The sequence below is a fragment of the Catharus ustulatus genome, chromosome 13, assembly GCF_009819885.2.
Source record: "Catharus ustulatus isolate bCatUst1 chromosome 13, bCatUst1.pri.v2, whole genome shotgun sequence".
NCBI classification, from domain to species: Eukaryota; Metazoa; Chordata; class Aves; order Passeriformes; family Turdidae; genus Catharus; species Catharus ustulatus.
This window is the reverse complement of record NC_046233.1, coordinates 13,277,086-13,299,882: the sequence shown is the minus strand read 5'-3', so window position 1 is coordinate 13,299,882 and position 22,797 is coordinate 13,277,086. Positions and strand designations below refer to the sequence as shown.

General features: G+C 39.3%; 1 protein-coding gene and 2 long non-coding RNA genes across 13 annotated transcripts in view; all 3 read right to left on the bottom strand.

Moving 5' to 3' along the window:
- Positions 1-1,624, bottom strand: part of ERC2 (ELKS/RAB6-interacting/CAST family member 2) — a 413,636-nt gene extending 412,012 nt beyond the window's left edge. For 4 of the 11 annotated variants that reach the window (XR_004419294.2, XR_004419295.2, XR_004419300.2 and 1 more), the window contains exon 1: positions 1,286-1,624. The gene's annotated coding sequence lies outside the window, so the exon portion shown is untranslated. The remainder of the gene's footprint in view (positions 1-1,285) is intronic. The other 7 variants (XR_004419293.2, XR_004419297.2, XR_004419299.2 and 4 more) reach the window with 2 other exon arrangements.
- Positions 1,625-6,424: 4,800 nt separating this feature from the next.
- Positions 6,425-14,418, bottom strand: LOC117002683. Its single transcript, XR_004419336.1, has 2 exons — positions 14,365-14,418; positions 6,425-10,871 (listed from the first exon to the last, which is right to left on the bottom strand). It is a non-coding gene; the product is annotated as an uncharacterized LOC117002683 (long non-coding RNA).
- Positions 14,419-15,598: 1,180 nt separating this feature from the next.
- LOC117002682 lies at positions 15,599-20,511 on the bottom strand. The gene is made up of 3 exons (XR_004419335.1): positions 19,475-20,511; positions 17,218-17,298; positions 15,599-16,176 (listed from the first exon to the last, which is right to left on the bottom strand). It is a non-coding gene; the product is annotated as an uncharacterized LOC117002682 (long non-coding RNA).
- Between the last annotated feature and the right edge of the window lie 2,286 nt (positions 20,512-22,797).

Sequence of the window (22,797 nt, the reverse complement as noted above, 5' to 3'; positions counted from 1 at the left end):
AGCAGGGCTCGCCCCGCGTCCCCAGTCCGGGCTGTGGAGTTCTGCCATTCCCGAGGGAGGGAGGGACGGAGGGAGGGAGGAGGGCGGCAGAGCATCGCCACCATCTCCCCCCGGGGCAGGGCGGCGGGGCTGACACGGGAGATGGGCTCCGTCCTCGGCTTGGCGACGGGGAAACCAAGTGCCAGGGGCGAAGCGCCTTGATGGAGAGGAGCCTCCCTCCGTTCCCCGCCCTCCGAGGGGGGAGCTGGAGCGGGGCCTGCGCCCGGCGCGGCTGCCGGGAAGGGGCCGCGTCCGAGGCGGCCGCCCTGGGCACGCACGTGGGGCTGGGGGTACGAGGATGGAAATAAAAACAAATCCCGAATGGGCAATAACTGAGTGAAACCACTGATTTAGAAAGCCGGCCAGAAAACTAACCCTGGCGAGTAGGATTTGCCCTCCCCTTGGCTGCACTTATTGGTCGCGCTCGTGTGCAGCCAGCCTGTATCTGCCGATGCCAGTGGTCGGCCGGCGCGTCCATCACCAGGGAAAGAGCAATTCGCCGCTAAGGGAGTAGATTCCCATCCATCCATCTCAAGGCTTAGCAGGTAGCCGCCTAGAAATCAATCACACTAAAAAAAAAAAATCCTTCTCCATCAAATTACTCCTGTAGTGCTCCCAGAAATATATGTATGTATCCTTGGTGAGCACAGGCATGGATTTCATCGCATGCATCACATCCATCACTCGTCCAGCCTAAAATTATCTTTTATTTTAAAAAAATTAAACCACATCATAAATGAGGCATTCCAGTAAGCATTCATTATCTACACAACTGAAAAATAATATCCTGTTACCGTGTTTCCATTTGCCAGCCACTAGAAGGGAACAGAAATCTCACCTTTTTTCCTGACATGATTTTTAAAACACTAAACATTATCCATTATTTAGGTATAAAGCTAGGCATTTCCAAAGCTCATAAATTCTATTCTAGAAAACTTTAACAATAATACTTTTAAACACTAGGCAAAAAAAAAAGTCCTACGGCTGTACGGCTGCTTTTAATAGAAATTGCAAGAGAGGTTTCTGGTTGACGATTCTGTAGGGAGAGGCACTCTGTTACCAGAATAAGATATGCACTTGGTCCCATTTATTACATTGTATTTCCAAAGCAATATAAAAAGCCTATTCTGCAAATTCATCTCCAGATTCAGCAACCAGACAGCTTAAAAAGCAATATACAGCATTTCCTTAATCACAGTAAATTTACAGTCATGCATCCCAGCCATATCTTATTTAAGCTTCTCACCTTTCAAATCATTGCATCTGCCTTCCGTCCTCACTTGGGTTTTACAACATCACGTTTAGCTGGCATCCCACTTGCGCGGAGGAAGGAGCAGCAGGGAGAGCCGGAGCCGCGGAATACCTGCGAGGGGGAAGAGGAGGAACCTGCTGCGGTCGGGGGACGCTCGTGTGCCCCTGTCCCTCGTCTTTCCGTCCCTCAGCGAGCTGCGAGCCCGGCTGTCTGGGCTGCCAGTCCCTGACTCAACATTCCCAGCATTCCCGAGGAGCCGGGGCTCCAGCGGCGCGGCTCGGAGCCGCCGGGGGCAGCAGCAGCAGCAGCACACGCACCGCAGCCCGTGATTCCTGCGAGCGCCCGCCGCTGTCCATTCATCGCCAGCCCGCGCCTTCCAGTCCCACCCAGCGCAACGGCGGCTGGTGTGTTACTCACTGTCAAACAGCCTAAAAATACACCTAGGGCTGCGCAAATGCAGAGGATAAATTGCCTTCTCGCCCCTGTTCACCGAAGGCCAGAAATGTCCAAAGGCAGGTGCTTCAGAAAATGATGGCTAAAAATCCAGTGCTATATGCGTGCATTTACATAAACAGAAGAAAACCAGAAATCTGAATCTGTGTTTTGGCTTAAGCGTAAAAGAAATTAAGATGACATCCATATTTATTTGTATTTTTTTCAAAAGCAGTATGAAGGGGAAAAAAAACCACAGATTAGCTGCTATGCGAAGCCTAAAACCCTTTTTTGTAAGAAAACTGCAAACTGCTTTAAAAAATACTCTTGACATTTTATTGGGTTTTTTTTTTTGATCAGTGGGAGTGGGAGAAACTACTATAAACATCACTGGCTTCCCTTCTTAAGAACAGAGGGCTTGTTCCTCTTCTATTTTTCCCTCTCAATTTTTAAGTTTAATTGCTTTGTGTATACAACTATAAATTATCACCTTGGTCTTCAGCTTCAACGCACCTTCACATCTCACCCTATACAAAATTCTACAGATGTATTTTAACTGTCTCCTCTTGATCTCATGGCAGTAACAATGATTTCAAGAACCACTTCAGATCTGTAGTTGCTTTAATGTAATCTCTATTTCTCTCTTGCTCACATATGCACCTATAAATGCCACTATTAAACATTATTGAGAAGACCAACTTCTATGGAATTACTGTTAAAAAACTATGCCAAATCAAATTGATGTCAACCAATCACATTTAAAAGTGGCATAATGCCTTTATTGGTGTATCTGAACTAGCCAAAGCCAGTTGAAATAATTGGCTGTCACAAATATTTAGAGATGCTAGAATGCCATTCCCAGCAGAAGCATAACAGTTTTATATTTCCCCAAGAAAAGGGCACACTCTTACAGTACCCATCTACCTTGTTATAATCGCAATAGAGGCCAAATACTTTTGCTGAGCTCAAAGTAATGGAATAACCATTATTAAAATGCAAATTTCAATTGCTTTTAAGCCTGCATGCTTATTTGATGACATTTCTGTCCAAATAATTTCAAAACCATGAAAAATATGGACATAGAAAATCTGTTCCTGGAGAAATTGACAAGAAGGGAATGGTTTTGTACACAAATAATTTCACTTGATCTGATAAAAGTATTCAAGAGTTAGCCAGTCTGCATCTGTAAGAAAGCAGATGAGCACTAGAAAATGTGGGTCACTACACTGAATGCTACAGAGCACAAGAAGTGTCCATTTTCAGCTTAGCCCTTAATTTGGATTCAGTGTGAAATAAGAATATCTTACAGACCTGTCTCAATACTGATAAATCCAATTCTGTCTCAGTACTGTTAATGATGACAGGACTTTTGTTCTAAGTTGTGTCAGCTGCTGACAGTTTTTTAAACAACATGTCACACCGTTCCTGTCTATATGAAAAGACAAGGAACATCAGGTTCTGCCTTATCTTTTTTGTGACTCATTCACTGGCAAAGACTGAGGGCCGTGTGATAGCCAGCAAAAGCCAAAAGCATCCTGACAGAGGACCAGCAGCCTAAGAAGGAATAGAATTCGTCTTTCTAAGGAATAATCACTGTGAGAAGACTGAGAGCTGCCATAAGACTGCAACAATACTGCAATGAATTAGGTTTGCTATTATTCAATAAACTTTATAGCAGAGACCATCACAGCCCATCTCAGAGCAGCAGAACCTCTGCAGGGGACTGTCAGTATTACCAGTGCCAAAGAACAGAATATATCCACCATGGATAAAACCACTGGAGAGCTTTGGGACAAAACACATTTGGCCAAATTATACTCAAAAGGACTTGTTAGGAAAACATGCAGTTCAAGAGAAGGGGAAAAGAGTAATCAGAATGCTGCAGCTAATCTACTTATTGTATTAGTAGAAACAACATCCATGCAAAGAACCTCAGGGTCACATAATCCAAACCCTTCAATACTATTCATTCCTTACATTCAATACCATGGTGGAATCCAAATCCAAAGGGTAGGATAATAACAGTTGTGTCCTTAAGGCTGACTTCCTCATAGCTGATGAAAGTTCTCATTTCAGCCTAACCACAGGACCATCTGTGTTGCCCTTGGTGCCATTAAGCACAAGAAGAGCCACATCAGATGAGTAAATTACCACTTTTTATTCTAAGTTCCCAATAACTACTAGACATATCTTTCAGCCAACTCTTTGAGGAAAGCAGTCTGTTGTAAAACTCAAACCACTATTTATAAGGTGCCATGTGATGGTATGTCTAATGTTTGCAGTTGTCAACAGTTTCTATCTTCAAATAGATTTTTGGCTAGCAGACTTCAGTTTATTTGTTGTCTACCTTAAAAATTCAATATATCAGGAGCTCTGGAAACCCCACTGAAATTAATGGCAAATTTTTTTTTTCATTTCAATTAGCCCACGTTAAGGCCCTTACCAAGTAAAGTAAATATGAAATACAGTCTTATTTTCCTCTGTCTATGCTATACTGATTCAGGAAACAGAAAAGTATAAAACATACTCATTACAACATACTTATTATAACCATTCTGTTTACTTATTCTAAGTATAAATAATTCAAAATAACATATATTATATTACTGTCCTCAATTCCTGTGCATCTCTTCATCCTTCCCAATTTGTTCTTCTCACCCATGGGATTAAGACCTCAGCAGCAGCCAGCTCCCTTTCATGTTTTGGTGAAGATGGATATTATTTAGTGCTTAATTTCTTTAAAAATAAACACAAATAGAAGCTCGGTCCCTGCTGTATGACTTGTAGCAAGCAACTACATGTATGTACTTCAAAAAACTCAGGAAAATGTATTTCAGTTTTAGTCATTGAGCCTGGCCCCATGCTATTCCTCTGTTCTTCCTTAGTGCTACTCGATTTACACTGAAGGTTACAGAACTAAAAAACCCAAAAATATTACCTTTACTGTGACACGGTGATCAGATTTTGAGTAAGCACTTGGCCTGAGAGAAACAATAAGTTCCAAGCAAACAAAATAATTGAAATAAAATTCAATTTCTCTTGATTTCAGAATGAGGCCCTATCACTCCAGTCAGCAGAGGTGCTGCACTCATCAGTCATTAACTTATGGACTGTCCTTTCCTCTTTACCAGTTTATATATTCTCCTACAAATACCTGTCAAATTGAATTACAAAACAGTTTCCATTACATGTTAGCTTCTGGCTTTGCTTTCCTCATAACACATCACCCAAATCTGCTATTGTGGTTTTAAAAATTGTTAGTATAATTGATTGTTAATTTACATGATCATATGCTTTCCAAAGGATGGAAAAGTGTTACTTGAATATACCTGAATACACAAGAGGCCATTAAGGAATTTATTATTGTGTATTATACTGAAGAAACAAACAAGAAAAATACACTCTTTTGTAATTAGATAACAGTTTATTTGTACTGCACAGCCTATATATCTATTCAGGATAGAAATAAAGCTACTCTGGCAGATGCTGTTAGTAGTTACAAATAGAGCAAAAATACTAAAGTAACTTAATAGTGAAAGTACCAATCTCACAGAAGTTCTCCAGCTTCCACATCTCAAAATAAGACTATTAATAGGCTTTTACACCAACTCTACAACATATTTCAGAGAGTTAAAAATATCTCTTAGGAAAATTAAAACTCCAGGAAGTTCTAACAGTACATAGCAAATACAGCTCAAACATCTTGAATTAGGTGTAACACTTACAATTTAATCAAAGGCCCTTTATTTTCCTAGTTGGAAGCACAGTATTACTGCTACCCCCATTGTACACACAAATATACAGACACTGTCAAATAGAAAGGCTGCTAAATGAGCACAGACTAGTAAACTCTCAGAGCCTGGTTTGGGGTTTTTAAATCACTTTAGGCACATCAGAGCTAAAGTCCAACTCACTTTTAAGTAAGAATTGAGCTTTCAAATACCAACCTCACTCCTGAAAAGTAAATTCAGATACTAAAATTTTACTTAGAATCAACACAACACACTTTACCTGAAGGCAGTTGAGGTTCTCATCTCCATTCTCCAGTTGCAGAAAACACATCTCCCCTGCTTAGATCTCAATGTCTACAGCAAACCCAGCATCACAGGACTATTCATCCCCAGCAGAACTGCAGGGCAGTTATTAAGTGAGGGAGCCTTTTATTGGCAGCACAATCTCCTCCAATTTTAAACAGCTGAGTACTGAAGCCTGAGATACTACCTGAACAAAACCACCTGAGTGGAGGAGCTAAACTCTATCCACCAGCAGTCCCCAATAGAACCAAATTTCTGCAGTGAGTGAGGCCCTATTAGATCAACCAAATTCAGGAACAATGTCAAAATAATTACAACCAGTAGCCTTGTGTGGCTTCTTCTAAACTGACAACGAACTTCAGCTGCTTCCTCCTTCTGTGCTCGTTGTGGATCCTGTTAAGGAGCTGTGTGTCCAGCTGAATAACAAATACAAAACACCTGACCATGGACAGCAACTTCAGCTCCCACAAAAGTTAGTTATTAGCTAATAACTGACATTACATAGCAGGTTTGAGCTTCACACTACTGTTATGTTTATAGTAAGGTAACTTGATAGTCTTCCATCTGTTACTCTGTATAGACACACTGAAGACAATTTCTGGACTGTTTTGAGAAGGTAACACATTATATCCACTTTATAATACTTCACAGGATTACACAAAGTACATTTATGTGGAATTCAGTTGGATTTATTTGATGTATATGAATTTAAAGAATTACAACATAATTTTATAGGTGCTTTTATACATATACTAATACTCCCATGCATGCAAACATGAAAAAATGTCCACAAATTCCACAGTAAAAAAATCTATGATACAAAGGTTCATGTTGTCTCAGTCTTAAAGTCTTCTCCACTGCAAAGTCACAGAGCCTTTAAGAAAAAAACACTTTTCCTGCTTTTGTGGTTCATCCAAAACTTTTGAGGTACTATGCAAAAAAAAAAAAAAAAAAAAACAAACCAAAAACCCTAGAGAACACAAGAACATTAGATTTCTATCTTTACTAATGTAGGTTTTGCTTCATGTACAGCCTAAGGCTAGACAAGGAATCTGACATTTCAGTAACCAGACATTGTCACTCCATAATACTCCATAATCTTCACTGAAATAATCTTAACTCTGTTGTCCCATTTTACTCCTCATAACCATTAAATATCCACTTTGTCATTGAGACTGTCAATGCTGTGGCACAGAATAACAAATAGCACAAGCAATTCTGACTACTTCACTTAAGTTCTGGTCTTTAAAATTGAAGAAAGATTAAATATAGGCTTTAAAACACCCTTTTATCAATATTTCTATGTTGATCATCTACTAGCCTGACTGTGAAATATCAGAATTTCTTCCACATTTGAGCAAAACTCGGTCACTACTTAAGATCTGATTTCAAGAGGTTATGTCCCCTTATTGTACCAATTCTAAGACTAAAAAGAGATTATGGTCTTTTTATCTTTTATTTTTATCACTTAGAATCAGCCCTGTAAACTATGTGAATGTAAGCACATGTAATTAAACTTTTATAGAACAACTTTCTGCTATAAAGAAGAAATGGCTCAGCATTATTTTGATTTCTGCCTCTGGACTGTCTCAACTCCCAAAATAGCATATTCCCATGAAGAGTTCTAGTTGAGAATATGCACAAACCTATGCCAGCTTCCAGAACATGCTTGAGAACTGGGATAGAGGGAGTTTGTCCAGTCCAAAACATGATTGTTCTAACAACCCAACAGTTCAGTGCCTGTGCCAAGAACTGTAGCCTGAACCTGTTTCATTTACCAGCAGAGATGTAACTGTAGGTGAAACTCCTTCTCTCTGATTGGTTGTCTGACTACAAAAGCCTCTAATAAATAAGCTCCCCTCAGAACCTGAAATGTGCCTTATAAGAAAGCCTATTCAGTGCTGATGATTGCAGATGAAGCACTTTCCTTAGGGGAGGCTTTAGGTCCAGGAATCAACTCAGTAATGTCTTTTTTGCATTCCTCCCCTGAGAGTTTCTGCTTTCTTAGTTGCTCCAGTCCCACTCATAAAGTTATTGCTATTCCACTCATAAAGTTTGCTGATTATCTTTCTAGCTAAGAGCAATCTGTGACTTCATTGACAGAAACACAATCACACATTGTAACAGAAGTTACATATATACCAATAATGGAGGTTGACACTAAATTCAACTAATGACTTTTAATTTCTTATTAAGATAATAGAAAAAACGAGAAGGCTCACAAGTTAAAATAGAAAGGGAGGAATGTTTTTAATTGTCAGCTTGAATTATATAACATTTCCCTAAAACTGGGTACAAAATGGCTGCTAAAGTAGAGGAATTCCTCCCTGGCCAGTCTGGCACTTCTATTTCTAGTGGACTGCAAAACTCAGCATGTGCAATTTGTGAGCATGACTGTGCCTGAGGTGTAACTGTGCCATGAGGGAGAAGGTGGCTCTCATAATAAAGTTCTTGCAAATTCAAGGATTTTTTTTTTAACACTTGATAAAGTATTGCTCAGAGAAAAAAAAATCCATGTGTGATTATTATTAATTTCCTTTGTCCATTTTTGTGAACTTTCTCACAGTTTAGTTGACTTTTTTGGGAGAGTCAAATTTAAAAATGACAAGCAAGCGAAAACACAACAGGAAAGTGACAAACTTTAAGCTTGGTAGAAATAAAAAACAATTTGGGGGCTTGTTTCCAACCAGTTCTGGTTATGGATTAAATACACCATAGCAACTTTAATTTCCCCATAATTTTTCTGTCCATTTAGACATAATCTTGAGAAGAAAACTTACTTGAATTAGCTGAAAAATTATACACCTGAATAAACAGGAAGAAAAATGAAGCCTATCAACAATTGTTACTCTATCCTTCACTCACTTTTAAGGTTGAAGAAATCTATATGCTCCTGTCTATACATTGGTATGGAGGATTCTTTTGGCAGATGTGAAATACAAGCAGAATTAAACCATCATCTATGCTGTAGCAATACAGAAATGATGAGAAGCAGATTTAGAACTACCAGAAAAAGTCAGGCAATAGAAACAAATAGCAGTATTGGTAAAACTCTTCGGTTAAATTACAAGCTAGAGGAAGCAATGCAATGCAAAAATTTCACTACATTTATCAGCCACAGAGAAGGTAAGAGAAAAGCAATGGAAAACCTCACAAATATAGCTTATTTCCATGTTTTGCTCCCTCAGGATGTCAAACACCTATATGCAAGTGAACTATTGACTCTAAACAAAAAAATATTTCATGTTGGGTAAAATAGTATTTTGCCATGCAGTGCTGAATGTATTCTGAAATCTTCAGGGCAATCAGAAAGCAAATATTTATAGCACAAAAAAGGTAAACCATATGTTACAGCAGCAGCCACTGTGAAGGGAAGGATAATGCATTAATCACTTGAGTATAGCTCAGTTAAAAAGATTTGTATAAACCATGAAAGATCAGGCTACAATACAGAGCATGATTTCTTGATCTCTGAGCAGACTGTGCTGCTACTGCTGTGTGAGAGCTATATATGACCATCTTTAACATTAATTAAGAACCAGAGATAAAACAGGAAGCAAAAGTAACAGTAGCAGTATTTTAAATAACATTTCTCTGCATCTTATTTACATTTACTTAAATTTCTCTCCTCCTTATTTAAATGTATTTTCAATTTTCAAATATATATTTTTATTTCCTGCATTCATTTTTTAAATACCTTGACCAGGCAGCTATAAAGAGGAGTACATTTTAAAATCAGTAGAAATATTTTGCAGCTACAGCAATAGGTCTAAGAAAACATATTACCTCTGTGCACAAACCTTATCTCACTGGAAATATTTTGTCTGCTTCTTTCATGCAGCTAATTGGATTCACAGTTTTGATGTTAAGGTTCAGTTGCAATTTTAGGATCCTAAAAATTTCCATGGCCTGTGCTTGACAGACAGAAGGGTTAATTTAGAAATAAAAGGTAATCTAAACTACTTTTTAATTTTCAATGAGAAGAAAATACGGGAACATGGGAGCATCACTAGAGAAGTACTTTGGAAGTTGACAGTTATTTAATTTATAATAGTTTACAATGATATTAATTGAGTGAAATAGCAGTTCTGTGGTGTTGTTACAGAGCAGAGATTATGGTGATTCATAGTGTATTATAAGGAACACAAGTGAAGAAAGAAGATCAGGCTTATGAAGGATTTAGTTTGGTACAGCAGCAGGTACTCAGGAGCGTGAGGTGAGTTCAGGTTGTGAGCACATAAACCCCCCAGATCTCCAAGACCTCTTATAATGCCTGTAAAGCACACCCATTACTGAACTTTCCTGTCATACCTGCTAACACAAAAGGTTGGTAGGCAAGGAAAAATGCCTGGCAGAAATATTCTGGTCACACTTTTTCTTGCAGGGCTGCTATCTGCATTCAATTTTCATGAGCTCTCTGTAAAGCAGATTAGGGTGCCCAAAGGCTTTGAATCTTGGTTTCAGGCCCTTCTCAGACTCTGGTTGCACTATGGCACAGGTCTCTTTTCCTTGCCAGGCTACTTTCTTTGCTTCTTAAGAAGCTGTAGGGTTTTTTTTTTTAATAGTCCTCTTCTTCCCTCCAATTTTTTTTATAAACACAATGCAGCAGCAAAGACAGCTGTGGAACTGAAGGATTCGACAGGTAGCTCCTGGTGAGATGAAACCAGCAGGGGTATAAAAGCCCAAAAGCATGCCTTTGAAAGAAGAGTCGTGTTCTTAAATATTAAGAAGTGATTATCTTAAGATAATACTTGCAATCAGCACCCAGCATGTGCAGCAGCCACGTTCTGGAAGACAAAATTGGCTGCTTCAGAGAGTTCAGCATAAAGCAGACGGCTGGGGTACTGCAGTTCTCCTACACTAAGTTATTAAAAGACAAATCCTGTATGCTACTGAAGCTCAAATTGAGATATTCCAAAATCATACAGTTCTGATATAGAACAGAAAATACTCAAGATCTGCATATTGCCATTTGAAATTGAAGCTGTGGTCACCAAACCCATCCATATAATTAGCGTGGATTTTAGAGATGCTTTTGGCAGATCAGCTTGGAATGTAGAGCACTTTCAGAAGTGTAGAAATGACTAAGACACACACAAGTAGAGGGAAAAAACCTAAGGAAGATATGAATAAGAGAGGTGAGGTGAGGGAAAGATCAGAATAAAGCACTGCAATCATTAGAATTTTTATTTGTAGAGGAAAAAAACTCCATGTTGCAATGGAATTATGGCTGTGGTTACAGACTTGATACAGGAAGAATAAATGAAAGCTACTGAGTTACTGATGAAGTGCTTTTTATTAGCCCAGGTCCAGCAATGGTCAGCACCTCAAGTACAGGGATGATGATGCCTACACCAATCACCCCTGGCAGGCAGGTTTTGATGGAATTTACGGTACATTATTATCCCTGAGATTGCTATTTTCTTGTTACAGTAGAACCCAAGGTGGACCAGTATCCCTAAGGCTGCACAGTTCCTGTACTCAAAAACCAGATTACCTGCTTCCTAGCACTGTTCTAGAACTATCAGTGCTACTTTTTATTGCAGAAACATAAACTAAGGATTCATTCCTTTTACTGAGTCTCTCAACATTCTATCCCCCTTTTTCATAAGACATGCTTTTTTCATGGTCTGATTTTCAAAGGATGCTATCAAAAAAACCATAAATTGTCAAAAGATTATTTTTCATTTTTATATGCTCTTCCCTCTGCTGCTCTCCTGATGCAATCATATTTTATAGGAATACAGTAAGAATACTTCTGAGCTATTTTTACATTTCCCAAGTTATTTATTTGCAGTTTCAACTTGTCTGTTAGTCATAATTTGAGTAAGCATATATCAAATTATTGTTTATATTAAATACATATCACTCTAGGAAAAAGGAACAATTCTTATCTATAAAGTGCTGACATACAATTGACTGTATAAATTTACAGTAGATCAAATAGCATTTTTAAATCTAAAATAAATGCTTGTGTAATTTTAGTTAAAGATTTCATTTGTGTCAAATTAAAGACATCAAAGGCTACAGAGTATCTATATGTTATATACAATAACAGACATTTGGCTATGTCATCAGAGGAAAATATATCTATTTATTGATAAGCCTGAGTTATATTTCAGAAAATATTACCATTCTAGTCACCCAGTTGTTTCCAGACATCCTTTGGACAATCTGTTATTATTCAGAGGTGGTGTGTCCTAAGGACAGTAGAGTGCAACTGTGCTTTTTCTTAGTTATTCTGTGATAAGCATTACAGACCAGAATTTAACAGCTCCAGGAACAAAAATGGCCTCTTGTAACAGGGGCCCTCCTGCCCAGGGCTGTCATCCACGGGTCCCACAGCTTCTGTCACATGCAGCCTATTGGTTGTTTAGTTTGTAAATACAAACACTGCATAAATCAGGAACATTTTCAATCTAAACAGGGATAAAATACAACAGATGGGTGTAGAACACAGATGGAGGAGTGAACAGAAAGTCTTCATTGCCATATCATACTTATCAGAAGACAGAAATAGCTCTGTTTCTGAAGCACCTGTAGAATGTATTTTGAGCTTGGAACTCTCATAAATCAGTTCCTCATAAATTGCTCAGCAGCTTCAGCCCTTTAGGCAGTCAACAGCCCCATTGCCCCTATTTTTCTCCCTTTTTAAAATTTTGCTCCAAGTTCCAATTGTCACAGACATCATCTTCTTTTCAATCACCAAACCAAGAGTTCAATGTGTAAGCATTTTATGATCTCCCAAGTGGCCTTAAAATTTAGTTTAATCCCATGGTGGTGTTATTTGGCATATTCAAACTTCACAGGTATACAAATGTCATTCAAAAAGATTTCAAGTGTTCTATGTTGTTGGTTTCCTTAGCAGAAGAGAACACAGTAACTCCCTTTTTTCAAGGAAAGAGACAGAGGTGAAAAAAAGACACACAGGCAATGGTCCCTTCTATCTATTATCTCTCTCTACATATATTTATACAGAAAGAGAGAGATCATTCAGACAACCACCCCTTCTATACTGCAGCTATCAAGGGTGATGTGCATACAGCAAGGCCTGGGTAAGGAATCCCTTTCAGAGAAGCTTTTATGCAAAGCTTCAGTCCTTCAATTTGCCACTCATTTAAATCATTTATGAAATATTACTTATCATACACCTGAAGAACCATGCAGCCTTTCTCATACTATTATTTTCAGTATTTTACTTCTCCCTGAGACTGAACAAAAGGATTTCTTTACCTTGAAAAAAATTAAATTACAATTTTTCAAAAGTCACATTGCATAACACCACGTAGCCATAGAGATGAGATGAAACTGCATTTTTCTGTGTTACTGGAAACAAGAGCAGTGTACATGCTGTGAAAGGGAGATGCCACTTAGAGCATAATCTAACATATTTGAAGAAAAATCTTATCGAAGATTTTGATTATACTGGTCTTTTTTGCAAATTGAAAAGTGAAGAAGGTAGGGAAGTGGTCACATCCCAATTTTCCAGGAATAGCAATCAATGTGTTTGAGCTCCTGGCCATAGGGCAGTATCAGAGGCTATCTTTGGAAATTCTATTTGGGCATTTCTGACAGGATAGTAGTAGCACACAGTAGATCTAGCTCTGTAATTTAACTCCCAAAATATAAGCCAAAAAGCATTCAAAAATATACAACTGGCTAAGAATAATCATCCATAATTTCAGGGAAAATATTTGTAATCACTGTTAGAAACAAAAATGGTCATTACTGTGCCAGTGTGCAGCCTCTACATTGCAGCTTTTCTGATGCAGATTCCTTTTCTGAAATGTTCATGGTCTGGCAATAATCCTTTTAAACCCCAGTTATTTTCAACATAGTGTACGTAAGAGTGACAGAATTCAGCTCATCCTTAAGATTATGATCCAATAATGTATGCTGCTGAATTACCCATGTTGTGAAAGCACACTCAGTTAAAAACCTGTGTGAGACACAACATCCCAGAACTCCCTTTCAGAAACTGGTAACTTTTTATAACCAGTAAGGATTTGTGCAAGTATGAAGCAATTACTTGTAGATACTGGAATAATGGCTGGCAGATTTCATTTGTTCCAGAATATAATACAGCAGCACTATCAGATATGCCCTTGCATTCCAGCAGCAAAGAAAAGCCCCTGCAGAAAGAACTCCAGCCTGACCTGAGTTCCAGTAAGAACCTGATGGTTCCATGTCACACTTGTCATCACCACATTCAGACTCATCCTGTAGTAGCCAGATAAGTGTTTTTTCTTTGAAGAGAATGTTAATTATATCTGGCAATAATTGTTTTGCAGAAGCACAGAACAATTTTGAAAGCCATGGCACAACAGTTTTATCTCCTTTTCTTAATAAAGCTCCTTTGCCTATTCAAAAAGAATATCCTGAATTACTGGTGTCCCAATCTGTTTCTATTCAAGCTTATCTAATTCAACAGTGTGAAGCTTTCAGAATGAGCAGAAAAGAAATACAGTAAACACTTATATTTTTGGGGAAGTATGCTTATAAGAACTCCATATATTTATGTATATCCAATATATGTATGCGTGTGTACACACACCCCCACATATATAAAGCTTTCATTGTAAAAACAAAACAGTTGGCAAAGCTTACTCATGAAGTGGGACTGAATCATAAACCCTTCAAGAGATCCAGGCTGGTTTCCCAATTTTCTGAAAAACAATTATTGCCAGATATAATTAACGCTCTCTTCAAAGACTGATAAGGACTACAACTAAATTAATTTACATGCTCAGAAATTCTAAAGCACTAATGAAAATGATAATACTCAGCAAGTAGCATTCGTTGAGATGTATTAAAATTATTTTGAAATATATCCAAGATCAAGCCTTGGTTTAAGAAGCAAGTTACAGTTAAAGAGCTTTCTTAGAAAACTTGACAAAATGGGACACTCATACAAAAGATGACAGAAAGCATTACATTAGTGTAGGTCACTATTTTCTGTTTTGTTAAATCTCCATTATGCTGTATTTTATGTTTCAGCTATACCTAAGGTTTGGAGAGGTTAAAAATAAGGCATAAGCATAAAAGCAAAATATTTCCAATTCTAAGATCCATTTTTATTGTTAAATTTAACAGGCAAGGGGATTCAGTGTATTTGAAGGTTTTTAACCAAATTAATTTCTGTGATTATTTCTTCTACTCAGAGGTGAATCTGCAGTAACTGTTTTGATTATCTTTTTCATGCATGATTTAGCAGTCAAAGATACCCAAAGTAGTGCATTTCTGTAGTTGCCTGTCCCCCAGTTAGAAATTTGAAAAAAGTATTGAAAACATTCTGTTTTGAAGAAAAAAAAAGTTTGTATATCCTGTCAGGGCTCCATTTATTTCCAGCACAAAAATAAGCACCTTTATACCTGCCCTCACTTCCCAAGCTCATGGAGCTCTGCAACTCAGTGTTGAGTTCACCCTGAAATCCCTGGAAAATTTGGCTTTAAAAATTGAACACAAGAAGCCCCAGGAGCTCAGAACACACCTTTCACTTTTCAGATGTGATCCATCACAGTGTGAACACATGGTTTTACTTTCCCTCACAGGTTCTTCTGAGCAGTCCCTTTGCCCAAGTTCTAACAATCACAATGGTTCAGACTGAATAAGTTAAATCTTACCCCAAGAAGACAAACAATATAATACAAAGTGATGGAAATAAAATTACTAGCATTAATTTGCCGAAGCTATAATTTTCTTTTTTTATTTCTGCAGCTGGTTTAAGTTTGATTGTTTCAATGCTTTCTCCTAGAATATCCTCTGCATAATGATCTGATGAGTGTTTCTTACTGATTGGATATAGTTGTTTTTATCTTAGGAGTTTTTAATTCATGGACATTTTAAGGTAAGTTGCAGTTTAAAAGTGTATATATACAGAAGCAGAATAAAGAAGAGAAGGAAGACCTGATCAAGTGCTTGCTCAGAAAAATTCAGTGGCTTGACCCATTTTTTGTATGCAGAGGACTTAACTTTCTCTCCCTTTTCTCCACTCCTTTGGTCTCTTTAAGACAACATTCTTAATTTTTAAACTATAATATAGTTTTACTTCATTAGTATTTGATTTACCACAGTTTCTCCTGGTTTTATGAAAATCATTAATATTTGATAACAATAACAAACAAACATCATTACTAGTTCAATTATTTGGTTATTTTCTGCTGTTCTTGCTAATGTTCTTGTTTTTCACTTAGCTTTCATTGGTGTATGTTCCAATCCATAGTGATTAATTTCTTGTGAGGACAGTTTCTTCAGTCATATTGGACATTCATTTTACACCTGCTGTCAGATATTAATTTTATAACATTAAATGCTTCTGCTATGTAGTGAAATCTCATCAGTTCACATGGGCCAGTTACTATGCATGAAGCTGAAGAACTCACCAGTGCCAATTTGATGTCTCTATCCAAAAGAAGGCTCCTGCAAGGAAAGTAGCAGAAGATTTGACAGCCTATTGGAATTTTATGAAGGGGAAAAATGGGAAAGGAAAAAAAAAAATCGGGCTTATTAACCTGGAGCAAAAACTCTGAGCTGTCAAAGGCTAATCCTGAGATGCTTGCCATGTCTTAATTAAACACAACATGGGCTGATAAAATGCAAAGAACTGACCTAAACTCCCTGCTGTACAGTGAATTTCTGCCTAGACATCAAAGACTATTTTGAATTCTCTGCAGCTTGCAAATTGTACTGAGCAGTTGTCAGATTTCTGCATAATGCATTTCAGTCAAGGCTGCAGAAGAGACTCATTTGTAAGTATTTTGCAGGAGATGCTTTCCTGACAAAATGAAATGTTCAGTGGTAATCCTTGCTTTTATAGTGTTTAATTATAAACTACATTAAAAAAATTTTTAGGGGAATAAAATAATGATACATTATTTCACAGGAACACTCACCCAATCCCCACTTAATAAGCTAATAATTTGTAATTTAATTTTTTTTTAAATTAAAGTTGACACTACATATTAGCATTATATAAATAGCACTCTAATCTCTCATTACCAGAACATACTGCTATTTTGGTGCAAAATGTATTATTTCCCAACACTTGTTGAGAAATATATTTGTAAGGAATATGACAACTTCATGTTTTGACAGTCACTCCATATTACAGTAAACAACCATGAGGTTTTGTTTCTTTGCTAGTAAGAATGTAGAAAGAAAACTTGGTAAAAATCTGCAGCTCCTCAGGTTCTTAACTTAGACCACAATCCATTATTTTCTTGATAACCTTTTGGCTTACCATATGTAAGTTCTACATCTTATACCACTTTTATCATAACTCTACATAGAAATCCTTTTTAGTCACATAAATGTTGAAATATTTTTTGTGATTAATTTGAGACTTTTTTTCCCAGTTAAAATTTCCATGTGAAGAAACAGTACAGGAATTGATTGTGAAGAGGACTATGGTTATGTGCAATTTGAAAATGCTGTGCACAAACAGACATGCAGCAACTATACCTGTCCTTTTGAAGCAGGCACACTTTAAAAAGTCAGAAGCCTTTTTGGGAAAGATCCAGTTATGTAATCTCTGAATAATTCCTACAAAGAAAGGTGAGAGCAAGGGTTACCATTCTTAGGCATGCATAAGATACCCAAATACACCAAATATTTCACAAATACTTATGGCAAATGCTATAGAGCCCAAGCAGCTAATAGAAGGGTTTATCTCAAGTGGAAATTAAGGTTTTTTGCTCTGATATGGTGTAACTCCACTGGAGCAACAGCCATTTTTACCAGCCATTGATCTGACTCAGCCTATCAAACCCATGGACTTGCAGGCTACAAAAGGAAAAGACTGCAGCAGGTTTCAATTTACATAAATTTGGGTTGTTTACTCCCGAGTTTCTCCTCCCAGTTTAATTTGTTCAGTAACACATATGCAGTAAAAACACATTTCCTTTACATTTCTTATGTGCTTCTTGGGAGACTAAACTGTGAATCTGAGAATATAAAAGTATTAATACTCCACAGAACAGGTTATGCAAACACACTGCCCATGCACACAATCTCAAGCACAGCTATCATTTAAATCCATCTATATGAAGGAAGGAAATGTGCAAAACCCCACACTGAGAACAAAAGTACACTATGGATGGCCTGTACATTTTTTGGCCACAAAGGAGGTTTCAGAAACTGAATTCCTCTGCTACAGAGGAATATATTTTAGAATTATTCTAGTGTTTATAAACTTCTCAGTATGTAGCAATCTATGATATCAGATATAAAGAGCAATTTATGGACATCACATAAGCCCCTGTTTGGAATTACAGTTTAGAATCAAAACATGCAGTCCTGTATCACCAGGAGTACCAAAAAGCAAATTATTTTCTTTAAAGAAAGATTTAATTTTTTTTAATTTTAACACTCAGTTTATTTGGCATAGGGATCACATGTTCATTCCATTAATCATCAAGTGTGTGCTGGCTAAAGATTAACACCATCTCATGCTGGCATTTGATTGCATTCAGTTGATAGTTACTCTTCATCATGTTGCTTTTGCAGGAAGCAATCAAGCAAACAAGTCTAAAAACTTCCATTTGCATTATCTAAAATGTATTGGAAGCAAGGCCAAAGCTGTTTAGGTTTCCATTTAACTCCAGAAGCCCAGAAAGCTACATATGAATTTGAAACTTTAAGGACAGTCCTGATCTACCTCACTGCAATGGCTGGGTAGGGAAACTACATACAAGTATTAAGAGGAAGGATAATGATTTCTGCCCATCACTGTAGGGTATAAGGATACACTTTCTATGAAGGTCACATTATTCTGAAAAGATCTCCAAAATAAGTTAAAAACCAGAAATTAATGGACTCAAACCACACTAGCAGCATATTTAACTATTAAAAAAGCACTTGCCCATGCAGCAACAATGCCAAATACAGATCTGGCTACATTCCATATGCAAGCCCCAAAGAAATGTATTCTTGGGGGACACACTCAGCTGCATTTGCATTGTAAATACATCTGCAAACTGAATTCCAGGCCAAAGCCCCATCGTTCCAGCTTCCACAAGGCATCACTATCAACGTTGAATTTAATCATTGTGCCAATCCATTTATCCAGCCAGAAAACAAATACAGCCTGAGTGGGGTTCTCATGAGTAAGTGATTGAAAAATCAATGTGACTTGTTCTCTTAAGTCAATTAGGACCAGATATTAATGGTATTTATGAGTCTGGAGATCAAGACAGACCCCTGATGGGGCTGTCATAGCACCTACCTCCCACTGAAATCTCATCCTCTTACCTTGCTTACATGAGCTACTAAAAAGTTTAAATTAATGAGTGATTAAAGTGCTTATATAGTGCTTCATGATCCTTAGGAGAGATGCATGTAGCCTGAAAGCATTTTTATTCAGTCCTCTAGAATGATAAATCAAGGACTTAGCAATGCTGGTGATTATCAGGAAATGAAAGAGAGTCTGGTAATGCTTTTCCTGCAAGCACTGTAACAGTTCCTGCATTGTAGAAACAAGTATTGTCTCCTCTATTCTCCTTTCTAAAGGCATAAGCACTGTAGATGTTTTTGGACAAACAGAAAAGGAAACAGTCTTTAGATTTCTTCAGATATTTCATTTCAACTCCTATGCTGCCCTTTATGTTGGATTCTAACAGCTAAATGAAATTCTGCAGAGAATCAGTAAATAAAACTATTATAGATAATTATAATATGGAAGCATGACAAATTAGAATGTAGTCCATGCAATCAGACTTACTGTCATGAATATATTATCCATAGATTGGAATGTGTGGCTAAATAATCCAGTCCAAAATACCAAAATGTCCAGTGATAATATGTAGATTCTGCAAATATATATACAAAAATATGTATCAGTTGGAGGCAATTAATTTCATGTCTTGTGAAAAGATACAGGGAAGATAAAACCAGCTTAAGGCTGGAGTTTTACTCCCTGATGCACCCTATGTTATGTCTTTAAATAAAATAGTTGTCTTAAATTTGAAATGTCCCAATGATTTAAAATAAAAATAAATATTGAAGGGTGAAAAAAACAGATGTATTTTTAAATGTGTATCAGAACAGGATTTATCTTCAAAGACTCCTTTGTTGGTTTTCAAAAAACATTTTAAATTTCAGCATGCAGGTAAGATTTCCATGCCCATATAAGAAAATGTGTCAATTTATAGACTGCCTTAAAATTTGTACTGTCTGCATCAGTGCACAATGTCCCCTCAGTGCAAGGCAGGTCAATGGCCTGCTGAGGGACAGAGTATTCTCCTTTCCATCTTTGATAAGTGTGTGTACTTTGATGCAGTCCTTCTCCAATATGTAAACATTCCATAGGGACTCATTGTGAAACTGCAGCTCTGTTAAGGGACTTTAGATATTTTTAGACTTCTGCCTCTTAATGTGGGAATGACACATGACACTCCCAAGGCAGCTTGAAAGCTAAAAAGTTATCTGGCCTTCATAATAACATAAAGCCAAGTGTGCAGTAATGGAATCAATATTTTTTTATCATGTAGGAAGTCCTCTTAGACAATTTACAATCTGCTTATTTGCCCAAGTAGCTTTATTTTGTAGTATTTTCTATCGAATGCCTGAAAGACTTGCCAGTTTTGAAAGATGCAGTTCCGTATATGTAGGACAAGTTTTGTAAAGTCTTGATTTGTCTACAAACAACCATTTTTTACCCAAGTTCTGAAACCACCAGCCAAGTACCATCAGCTTTTTGAAAGAACATATCACTTGCCTAACAAAACAATGATAATTTACAATATAGTCCTTATAAGATTATTTTCTCTATGACAAAGTTTTGAAAATATGCTTGAAATTATATTGCCACCTGCTGTTTCTGACAAAAAGCAGGAGCCAGGTCTGGTTGGCTATATTAATTAAAATTCTGCAAGTATAATAGGAACCTATTAATTTAGGGAACCCATTGTGAAGCAGGGGATGAAATCTCACTGCTTTTATCACCCATCTTGTGTGTTCTGTGCTTCACAGGACTTCATAAGCAGTGCACTATTAAGAAAAACTCCAGGTTTTCTTTTCTTTTCGTCCCATGTTCTAGTCCTTAAATGAAAGTTTCAAAGACTTCTTAGCTGATGTATAGATAAGCACCAAACAATAAGCTGCAAAGCAGTATTTGGAGGGGAAAAAAAGTCATAATTTTGTCTGCTGAGTGATAGTTTTATAGAAATACAAGCAAAGCAGCTCAGAGATTTTGTGCACACAATAAACTCCAGCTCAACTATCTATTTCTCTATTATTGCTTAGCTTCCTCTGCAACCTCACAAGGGAGTACTCCCCTTACTGCCAGCTGGAGAGCACACCAGAGGATCTGCTCCTTTACCTATGGCACCTTTGGCAAGACAAAATTAACCACATCTGGAAGCAACACTATTCCAGACAGATCTTGAGGTCTTAACCTCCTTTGAAATAATGGAATTCAGTAAGCATTTGGCCTTAAGAGTAAGCCTAAATGCCGTCATGAATAGTATAATAACGAGCTCTGAAGCATTTTATTGAATCTGACTATGTTCTTTAACACAAGCAAATCCTCCTTTGCAAAACGTAGATTAATTTAATTTGCAGGGTCCTGTTGTTCCAGAAGGTGTACCCACACAACAGCAATGCTCAGTCTACAGCTCCCAAAACGTTTGACAAGCACCACAAACGAGCCAGGAATGCGCACCAGCACCTGGAGCGCGGTCTGGGAAACCACCGAGGCGGTGGCGATGGCCAAGGGCCGGATCGCCCAGCTCAGAGGAGTGCAGTGCACAAAGAGCCACGGCAGCGCAGCACGGCGGGACACAGCAGCGGGGGAACGGGACAGCTCCTGCCGTACCGGGACACGGCTGCAGGGGAACGGGACAGCTCCTACCGGGACACGGCAGCAGGGGAACGGGACAGCTCCTACCGGGACACGGCTGCGAGGGAACGGGACAGCTCCTACCGGGACACGGCAGCAGGGGAACGGGACAGCTCCTACCGGGACACGGCAGCGGGGGAACGGGACAGCTCCTGCCGGGACACGGCAGCAGGGGAACGGGACAGCTCCTACCGGGACACGGCAGCGGGGGAACGGGACAGCTCCTGCCGTACCGGGACACGGCTGCAGGGGAACGGAACGGGACGGGCCGGCTCCTACCGGGGCTCCCTGGGGAGCTCCGCGCCCTCCGCTCTCGCTCTCCCTGCCCAGTTTCATTGCCGCTTTCTGCCTCTCCTGACGCCGCTCCCCGCGCAGTGCCGGGACACCCGAGACCGCCAATCCGTCCCCCACCTTCATCCTCTCGCCCCTCTCCTACCTTGTCCGCTTTGCCCACACCACTTCAGAAAATAAATAAATAAATAAATAAATAGAAAATGCGAGCGAGCAGCCTCCGCCCGCAGTGGCCGGCTCAGACCCTCCCCACAGGCGACTTCTCTCCCTCCTCCGCTCGCCCCTCGTCCCCCCGCTTTCCCTCCTTCCTCCGTAGCTCCTCGAAGCCGGGGATAATCGCCCGGCCATTGCTTCGCACCCTCAGCGGGGCTGCGGGACCCCATCCCCGGGACGAGGGTGTGCGGAACCCCATCTGCAGCGCTCCTGGCCCAGGGGGATGTGCGGGATTCATCGAGACCCCATCCCCAGTGCTCCGGGCTCGGGGGATGTGCGGGACTCCATCCCTCGGGACTCCATCCCCCGGGACAATGGTGTGCGGGAGCTCATCCCCAGCGCTCTGGCCCCGGGGGGATTTGCGGGATTCCATCGGGATTTCATCCCCAGGGCTCTGGACCCGGGGGATATGCGGGATTCCATCGGGATCCCTTCCCCAGCACTCCTGGCCCAGGGGGATGCAGAGGACTCCATCCCTCAGGACTCCACCCCTCGGGACTCCATCTCCCGGCGCTCCCGGCCGCACCGCCCCGCAGTGCTGCGGGCGCCCATTGGTGGAGGCCCCCCCGCGGGCAGCCAATCGGCGCGCGGCTCCTTCAGCGGGCGCGGCGCCGAGGGCGGGCGATGCGCGGGGCTCCGCGGGGCTCGGTGGCCGCCGGGCAGCGCCATGAACCTGGGGTACGGAGCGGACGGGGCAGGGC